This window comes from Lygodium microphyllum, chromosome 12, assembly GCF_053477565.2.
Source record: "Lygodium microphyllum isolate KBCC chromosome 12, Lygodium_microphyllum_v1.1.10, whole genome shotgun sequence".
Lineage (NCBI taxonomy): Eukaryota > Viridiplantae > Streptophyta > Polypodiopsida > Schizaeales > Lygodiaceae > Lygodium > Lygodium microphyllum.
In genome coordinates this window covers 135,235,175-135,245,634 of record NC_141146.1, presented here as the reverse complement: position 1 = coordinate 135,245,634, position 10,460 = coordinate 135,235,175, and the positions used below count along the sequence as shown (strand labels likewise).

Sequence of the window (10,460 nt, the reverse complement as noted above, 5' to 3'; positions counted from 1 at the left end):
TCGTTATAGTCGTAATCATGGTCGTGGTCATGGCCGTGGTCGTGGTCGTGGTCATGGTTGTCGTAGTCGTAGTCGTAGTCGTGGTCATGGTCGTGGTCGTAGTCATAGTCATAGTCGTGGTCGTGGTCGTGGTCGTGGTCGTGGTCTTCATCGTAATCGTAGCCGTGATCGTTAAAGAAAATGAGAGAGGGGGAGGAAGAGAAAAAAGAAGAAGGAACGAGAGAGATGGAGAGGAAATACATACAGCATAATAAAGAAAGAGAAAAAGAGAGAGAGATGGAAGGAGAGGATAACACTTTAAGAAAGAAAAAAAGAATGATAACAAAAAAAAATTGTTTGTCGTAACGTAGAAAAAATGGAAAATGATAAAGGTTTTGTTGTTCAAGATCGCGAGGCGTATCTTAATCAGCGTGTCCCCCATGTCCTTGCTCTCAATGCAAGCTGGCAATTAGATGAAAACGTCGATTGTCTATAAAACACGTACGACGATTCGACGAGTTTCAATTTGAGATCATTGATCAGGCGATTGTGGATTTTCAGCAAACGGTAAGAAAAGTTAATATCAATCATGGATTGTACTCGCAAGCTAATTGAATACCATATACAAGAAGATTTGGTGTGGCTGGCAAATTTTCTATCCACAAAGGTGACGCCTCGTCCCAAGGAGTGCACCCTTTGCAGCCAATTAGAAGAGGTGGGCGTGCGATGAATGGAGTGCATGAGCCAATCCACCACTTGCAAGACACTACCCAATCTATACCGTCAATGCCAGAGGAGATAGGTAGCCTTCCAGACCTACCTACAATCTTGGAGCCTGAGATGGAGACAATGATCGGTGCATTGATTCCCATGGATGTCGAGACTTCTGATCCGCTTAGAGAGGAAGCATCCATACCATTATATGATGGGTGCCGAGTATCTCGCCTGAAGACACTGCTTGCACTCTTCAATGTGCAAGCAAAATACGAGTGGAGCGATGCGAGTGTGACCGAGTTATTCAGGTACCTTGTACATATGCTTCGTTGATTTCTTTTCGACACTATTATTAAAAATATTTGTGCTTTTTCAAGGTGTTTTATGATTTTTTTCAGGTTATTGAAATATCATATATTACCACCTGCAAATACCATGCTTGAGTCTCATGATGATGCACGACATGTTTTACGAAAGCTTGACATGAACTACAACAACATCCATGCATATATCAACGATTGCATACTGTTTCAAGGAGAATACGAGACTATGGAGACATGTCCAAAGTGTGGTGCTCACAGGTATTGACAGGACTTGCAAGGGCAAGCCATCCCTCAAAAAGTTCTCAGACACTTTCTGGCTTATCCCCCACATAAACCACATGTTTTGTATGTCCGACATGGCGAGCTTGATAACGTGGCATGCACAGAATAGGTTCACAGATGGAGTTCAACGAATATCAGCGGATTCACGCCCATGGAGCAACATTGACTCTACCTTCCTAGGCTTTGCCTGAGAGCCAAGGAATCTTCGGCTTGGTCTTGCAATGGATGGCGTGAACCCATTCAATCTGTGCTCAACTTCTTACAATGTATGGCCTGTAGTCTTTGTCAACTATAATATCCCTCCATGGCTTTCTACGAAGAAATGACATCTCATCCTTAGCTTACTCGTCCCTGACCGTTACAAAGTCAAAAATATAGACGTGTATCTTCATCCAATAGTCGATGAGCTTAAGATTTTGTGGGAGGAGGGGGTCACCGTGCAAGATATGAGCAAGCGCGATGGTCGACGATCCGCCAATATTCGAGCCATTCTCATGTGGACGATGCATGACTTTCTAGGATTTGGAGAGTGCTCAAGTAAATAGGCTTCCGTTCTCATTGGTAATATCTATATATTATCTCGTTCAAGCTTGTATTCACTGGGTCATGGTGTTGAAACATGTATGGTTACCTCAAGTTATCATGCATGTCCATTGTGCGAGCCATAATTAACGATGGATCCAGATAACAAAATGCTATGGTCGATGAAGGACGATGATAGACTGACCGAAGATGTGGTGGTTGGAAATGGGGTAGAAAAAAGAATGGATGCTGCAATGGAGGAGGATGTGAATTGCTTTTGTATGTTGCACCATGCCTCTATGGAGACGTGGCTCGCCAAGTACCAAATCGCTAGGCAAGATCGAGAGGAAGCGCGATCTGAATTTTGACGTAGTACGCACCATCGACCGATTCGATATTCCGAGGGCATAGAGGAGATGCCGTGGTTCATGTCAACGCAATGGTTGCATGGAGCTTTGACCGCAGCATCTTGCGAAGGGGTAGAGGTCTCAATGAAGGAGTGAAAATTCTCGAGTGGGAATTCTCCATGATACTATTCGATGTGCAGTGGTTCAAAGTGATACTTGAAGGAGTTAGAGCAACAGTTTGACGAGGTCCATCTGGATTTCTTGAAATAGATTCTTAAAAAAAATGAACGGATTTACGCGACACCTTTGTGTTGTCGGTCCATTGTGAACAGGTGCATGAACTCATTTGTTTGTTAATTGTATTACGACATGGTACATGTCACAATAGTTTAATCTCTCTTGTACGTGGTGTTGGAACATGTAATCTTCTATCCAAACCCCCGACAATCTCGATAGTGGTATGTTATACCTTCAGCTCTCCGAAGTGCAAGAGTATATGATCAAAGCGATGTTCTGAGCATAGATGAGGACAATATGCAAATAGAGGGGTTGATATTGTAAGGGGTGGAGGCCACCGAAAGCTTGGAGCATGTAGAGGAGCCAGCATCGGCTAACAATGATGGAAATACAAGAGTCTAAGAATTCTTTGAGAATGAGGTGGACTCATTCTTTTGTGGTGACATGTCTATCGACCTTCCAGTATATGCGGAGTTGTGTTAGGAGATTGACATGGAACCATAGGATACTTCATACTTGGAGCATCCACTTACTCAATTCGTTGACTAATCGCTTATAAGGATACATAAGATATGCATTTTAAGTGAGATCATTTTTTTAGGATTTATATTACCGTGCTTTGTATGATTTAAATTGATTATATTATCATTTTTTATCTGTGTAGGTGACATTTTCAGAATAAGTCAAGGGTTGAGTGATGTGGTATTGTAAGATATCTTCATGCGCATGTCTCCAGATCAGATCGCGAGATTCAGAGACATGGCAGTCCAGGAGCTGTCTTGGACATCGTCAAGCCGCTCTACTAGATCTACTTTGACGTGATCAGATGCTTCAGCTTCGAGCAGACGAGGTTGACGCTTCAAACTTGAGCTAGAGGGAGAGAGTGCTTCAGGATCAGGGAGATGATGTAGAGATACGGAGGTAGTGAACCCGCGGTCGACATGGGATACATGTGCGACTCCTCACTCTCGTGACGGTTCCAAGGAGCATGGCTCAGGTGGATGCTGTGGAGGCACGGACGTGATGTCTCTGTCTCGTCGTTCTTCTAGAGTTGCGTCACCTCCAGGATTTGTCACATTTGTGGGAACATCTACTCAAGTTACTCTGGCTTTTGCTCAGTCGTCTGCAAGTGGTACCCCTATGGATGCCACTCCGATAGATATTACCCCAGTCGGTACACCGGATGTAAGGGGTCTCCTGGATATGCCCAAGAGCGTGAACGTAGGTGGGAGAGGACCCATCTTAGGCATATGCCAGAGGGATATGCCTATCTTGTCGATGATAGGTCACGAGCCATCATCATGAATTATGAGGGGAGGAGGGTGATGGCTCGCATGAGAGAGTTGTGCCAACAAGTTTTTCGGCACAACGTCTTAGATAATTGGAAAAACATACCGGAGGGGAGCAGGGACTACATAGTAGCATCCTTGCATGAGGAGTTTCCGATTCCAGCCTCAGCATTTAGATTTTCTATGGACTGGATAATGGATTGCATGCATGCATATATGTCACACAAACGATCGGATGCATGCAAGGCACTCAAGAGTGGGACTGCAAAGCCCGAGTAGCTAGACGCGGACAACTAGCGCCGACTGAGGGAGGAGGCTACAGATTCTCCAAGACATTGGAGTCAGCAATGCGAGGCGGCGAGGGCATGACTAGAGGGCAGAGTGGTCCATCATCTTGGGAGTGGCGGCCACAGGACATATCTGGAGGACTTTGTAAGTTTTTCTTTTGTTTTGCTTGCTTATTTTTTTGCAATATCATTTGTACTGACAATCATGTTTCTAACAGTTAGTATTTTGTTTTCTTTGCAGCACTCCATTACGAATCGCGATCCAACCAGCCTTGAGACTCGATATGTAGAGAGGCACGGTCTCACTATATTGATCGACCGATTGTATAGACCCAGTGGCCCTGTAAGTCACTCATCTTTTTTGTCCATAGTTACCATATTTAATTAGAATGTATTATTGCATGGTGGACTGATGTATTGTTGTTTCTTTTTTTGCAGAATCCGTTCGATGCTCCTTTGCGACGGGACAAGTTTTTTTATGGCGAGGATATGTAGCTCACCCTTGAATCCCTGGAGCTCACACACCCTTCTTTTTTGGTCGCCTGATCTGTGTAGACATTTTCTATGTAGTAGTGTTATCTTTTCATGATTGTACCAGTTGCTTTCATTATGCAATCATGTATTTATTTCATGTATCAGTGTTATGATTTCAGTATACTTTGTTTTTGTTTACACGAGCATTATACACAGTGCAGAAACTATTTTGTATGGTCCAAATAAAGCACACAATGCTATATATGGCAGGGCAGTCACAAAATTTTTTTTCCCTGTTACCGTCGCAAATTTACTGCATGTGTCGTTATTAGCATCGTTATTAGCATCGCAGAGCGTCGGTATCAGCGTCGCAGCTGATACCGACGCAAATAATGACGCTGATACCAAGCTGATACTGACTGTTCTATGGCATTGCCAATAATGACGCTTTTTGCAACGACGGGAGCAAATTTTGTTATTTACATTTTCGTCGCTTTTAACGTCAGTATAAGGCCTATATCTTGTAGTGTATTCTTCTTTTGTTAAGTTTTTTATTTTTTATTTTTTATTTTGAGTATAATGAGATACATTGAGTGAGAGTGGAGAGGAAAGGAGAGAGAAATAGAGATAAGAAGGGAGGGAAAGGAAGAGAGAAGAAGTGAGAGTGGGGAGAGAGAGAAACAATAAGAGAGAAAGGGGGGAGAAAATAAATGGACAAAGAGAAATGGAGGGATTAAAATGGAGGAAGATCATCAATGAGGGAAACAAAAACATATTATTTGTTATAACATAGACCAAATGAGAACAATGACGGTCATGACATCTAAGATCCTGAGGCGTATCTTAATTAGTGTGTCTTGTGTCCTTGCACTCAGTGCAAACTAGCAATCAATCGAAGGTATCACTTGTCCATAGACCACGTATGACACTTCGACAAGTTTCAATTGGAGATCATTGACCATGAGACTTTAGACTTTAAGTGAACGGTAAGAAATGTGTGTATCAACTATGCTTTACATTTGTAAAGTAATTAAATATCGCATACAAAAATATTAGATGTGCCCTAATAATTTCTACAGAGAGGTGACACTTTATTTCAAGAAATGTACCTATTGTGGCAGCATGTCAAAAGACATCATGGACGTACAATAGATGGAATACTTGAGCCAATACACCAATTGGAGGGCATGCCGCAGACTACACCCCCGATACTAAAGAAAAAAGTGGACCTTTCAAACCTTCCTCCAATCTTGGAGCCTGAGATGGAGACAATGATTGATGTATTATTGCCCATGGATGTTGAGTCATTTGATCCACTGAGAGAGGAAGCGTCTATACTATTATATGACGCGTGTCAAGTATCTCGCTTAAAGATGTTGCTTATGCTCTTGTGTGTAGGCAAGGTACGGGTGGAGCGATGTGAGTGTGATCAAGTTGTTCAAGTATATTCTACACTCCGTTGATTTTGACTCCATTATAAAAAATACTTTTTTTTCTCTTTAAGGGTGCTTCATTTTTTTTTAAGTTACTAAAATATCGCATATTACCACTTGAAAGTATGATGTTTGAGTCCCATGATGATGCACAATTGGTATTACAAAATCTTGACATGGACTACAACATCATTCATGCATATGTTAATGATTGTGCACTATTTCAAGGAGACTATGAGACTATGGAGACATGTGTGAAGTGTGCTGCTCACAAGTATCGATAGGATTTGTAAGGGCAAACCGTCTCTTAGAAGGTTCTCAAACACTTTCCACTTATACTGCGTATACGTTGCATGTTTCATATATCAGACATAGGGAGCTTGATAGTATGGCATGTGCAAAATAAATCCACAAATGGAGTCCAACTATTATTAGTAGATTTATGTGCATGGAGTTGCATTGACTCCAACTTTCTAGGCTTTTCACGAGAGTCAAAGAATCCTTGGCTTGGTCTTGCTATGGATGGCGTAAATTTATTCGGTCTCCACTCAACTTCTTACAATGTGTAGCCTATAGTCCTTGTAAACAACATCTCTCCATGGATTTCTACAAAGAAAGGACACTTAATACTTAGCTTACTCATTCTTGGGCACTACAAAGTCAAGAACATGGACGTCTATCTCCATCCATTAGGTGATGAGCTCACATTTTTGTGGGAGAAGGGAGTCACTATGGAAGATATGAGCAAGCAGGATGATCGATGGTCCGCTAATATACGAGCCATTCTCATGTGGATCATGCATGACTTTCTAGGATTCGGAGAGCGCTCAAATAAGTAGGCAACTTGTTCTTGTTGTTAATATCTAACATAGCTCGTTCAAATTTGTATTGACTAGGTAGGGGTATTGTGATAAGTCTGGTTACCTCAGGTTATCATACATGTCCATTATGTGGGCCACAATTAGACTCCCGAAGGTCACACACCATAAAGAAGATAGTATATCAAGGACACACCACTTTTTCTTGCTGGAGGGTCACGAACTGAGGGAAGGTTTTCTTGGACGACCTCAAGCACGAATGAATGCCCAAAGTTGGTATGAGTTGAAAGTGGTCCACAAGAAGTCACATCCAAGAAGAATGCAATGGTTCTCGGTTTTCTACGAGTTTCCATATTGGATCCACTTATTACAAATCAACCATTTATTGGATCCCATGCATATTTTCAAGAATATGGACAACTTATTATGGGACCGTATCACAGAAAAGAGAAACATTGTAGGGGCACGAATGGATTTAAGGAGGTAAGCAAGATGGAGGTGCTTTGGTCACAATTTTAGTCACAATCCGAGCTTTGATGGTCACTTGTAACTATCTCACACTCTTAGGGGTGCTATCCACTAAAGAAGAGAAAATGGTGAAGCAAATTATCATGTCTATTTGCACCCAGCCAAGTATGCCCAATGTTCCCTCAGGTCAGCTTTTTCAAAAGATGACCAACTATCAGGGCTGAAATCCCATGACTGGCATAAGATATGCCAGGTTTTTCCTAACCTTGATAGCAAGTAACCTTAGTATTTCACTATTTAGTATTTGTTTGATGTTCATAATGCTCCAAATGTTTGACAATTTGTACTCAATAATGGATATTCAAACTATTTTGGAGACTAGTTTTGAACCTATAAAAACTATCAAGATCACGAGTAAGTACCCCATAGACATATATATGGAATATTTATATGGATGTCTTTTTTTTATTTTTCCTTCATTGAATGTGTAATTACACAATAACATTGCATAGGGAGGTGCATGAAGCATTTTTCTCTAAAATCTTACTATCTAGAATGCTCGTGGATCTACACAATTTGCATATAGCAACTTTAATTGTAATGCACGATTCTCACAAAATTTTAATTATTGACCTTTAGGTTTTGAGTATACATAGTTTTTTAGTTTACATGTAGGGAAAAAAAATTTAACTCATGGATTAATATGATTTGCATAAGAGTGATCTCAACACTCTATTTATACATTATGCTTTATGTGATGTGATAGTTCTCAAATTTATCTCTAAAATTCATAAAAGTAAAATTCAACCAAAACATCAAAAACTAAAATAACTTAAAGACCAATCTTATGATTTTTTGCCTTCCTTTTTGGCCTTTAATGTCTATTTTTTTTGCTCCTTTGGCCTCTTTATTTGCTTTAGTTCATCCTTTGTGTCCTTTGAGTTTGTTCCTTTGACATTTGATTTGAGCTTGATTCCCTTGTCATTATTGTACTTATTTAAGAATGGCCCCTTCACTAATCTCTTAGCCCCCTCCTCTAATGTCCCACACTTATAGGCTACATTGAGGAAAGGACATACCTAAGAATAGAAGAACCAAAAGTAAACTTACAAAGGCCTCTAAATAATTCCTATGGCCCCCACTCCCTAGATCATGCATGACACCTTCCTCCAATTGTGCCCTCGTTGCCTCCCACTACTATTGTTATCGTCCTAGAGAGTCTGTGGCCTTCTCCTTGAATCTTTGCCAATCCTCTACATCCAACCACTCGAGCTTTAAGGCACCACTCTTGATTGCCTTGCGTGCATCCTATCATATATATGACATGTATGCACACATACACTCCATCATCCACCTAATGGAAACCTCTCTATTGTCATAGGTATTGGAAACTCCTCATGCAAATATGCCACTACATAGTCCTTACTTCCCTCCGGTATATTCTTTCAATGGTCTAGAATGTCGTGCCTAAATACTTGTTGTCACAACTTTCTCATGCGAGACATCACTCTCCTCCCCTTATCACTCATGATCACAACAACTATCTTGTCATCTATGAGGTATCCGTACCCTATTGGGATATGTCTAAGGTGTGGTCTCTCCCACCTGCGACAAGGACCATGCTCCTTGGCATAACCAGGAGATCCCTATACATCTGGCGTACCTGTGGGGATAGTATCTCTCGAAGTAGCACCCATAGGAGTGCTACTTTGTGGATGACTGAGTAAAACTCGGAGTCACGAGAGTAGATGTCCCTATAGGTGTGACAAATCATGAAGGTGACAAGTATCCACCATACTGATGAGATGAAGATATTGCATCGGTACCTCCACAACACCCACCTAAGCCACCCTCTCTAAAAGTGGTATGAAAGCGAGGAGTAGCAACCCTCTCTGGAACCGATCGTGGGCTCACAATATCTACATCTCTACAACACCTATACCAAAATAAACCCTCTGCATCCGAGGCCAGTCTGAGCATTGACCTCGCCCACTACTAGAGATCGAAGCATCAAAGCATATTGAAGTAGACCTCATAGAATGGCCTAACGATGTCCCTGACAACTCCTAGTCTACAATATCTCTAAAGCAGGCCATCTGATCCGGAGACGTATACGTGAATATCTCATGTAGCTCCTCATTGATCATCTCTCAACTCATCTTTCTCTTTGGGTATCGTCAAAGATAACTTGCACAAACAAACACATATAAGAGTGAATCAACATTTGTGATTGTTTTGTACCATGGAAAATTTAATTAAAAAGGTCATGCACCTATTCACAATGACCTAGCAGGACAAATATGTCACGCATATCCATCCATCTTTTCTCGAAATCTGCCTCCAAAAATCCATATGGACATCGCTGAATAGTTGCCCCAACTCCTTCCAATACCACTTTAAACCAATGTACATCGAATATGATCATGGAGAAGCTGTGGTAATCCACTGAGATAACACTTTGCAAGTTACCAAAATACTCCATCTCATCTACTACGGTATTCAAATTTGTGGCTCACCATCGGCTCTCTTGCTCGACCTGTGCCATGACACCATAATCTGTTGTGGAGCATATTTTGTCAATGCACCCAACTCGAAAATGCTACTCGCGTGATCACACCGCACTCTAGTTTTTGTATTGTACACTGAAACAATTAGATTGATTATTGTGCATTAAATCTAGATATATCAGTAAATAAAGCATATGATTACCTTTGGACTACATCCCCTCGAGAATTCATACTCCTCATTAGAGACCTCTACCGTTTCGGGAGAAGTTACAATCAAAGCTTCATGCAACCGCTGCATAGACATAAACAATGACATCTTCTCCATGGCCTCTTAGGATACCAAACCGCTTGATGGCATATATTGCATTGAAATTCTGATTGTACTTCCTCCTACTCTATTTTGGCCTGCTCATACCTAGTGAGCCATTTCTCCATGGATACATGATGCAACATACAAAAACAATTCACTTTCTCCTCCATGGCACCATCCATCCCCTTTTCCAACCACCACATCTTTGGTCAATTTATCATTGTCCCTTTAGTGACCATAGCATACTGTTGTTTGAATCTATAATCGGTAGGAGATCGGTAGCCACTCTGAAATATACACCAATGCCTCTGATACTAGCCAACCTTCGGTCATGCTACATTTTGGCTAAGCTCGTTGTCACGCAAAGCCCTTCAGGGTTTTCATGAAGTGCTCTAAGAAGAACATCCATCATGTATGGACAGGTCCAACAATCTCCACTTCATCTACGAGATGTACCAGGAGATGAGTTT

General features: G+C 41.3%; 1 long non-coding RNA gene across 1 annotated transcript; it reads left to right on the top strand.

Moving 5' to 3' along the window:
* Nucleotides 1-3,200: 3,200 nt before the first annotated feature.
* On the top strand, nt 3,201-4,517 carry LOC148028311 (uncharacterized). The gene is made up of 3 exons (XR_015692573.1): nt 3,201-4,125; nt 4,222-4,323; nt 4,419-4,517. It is a non-coding gene; the product is annotated as an uncharacterized LOC148028311 (long non-coding RNA).
* Nucleotides 4,518-10,460: the final 5,943 nt, after the last annotated feature.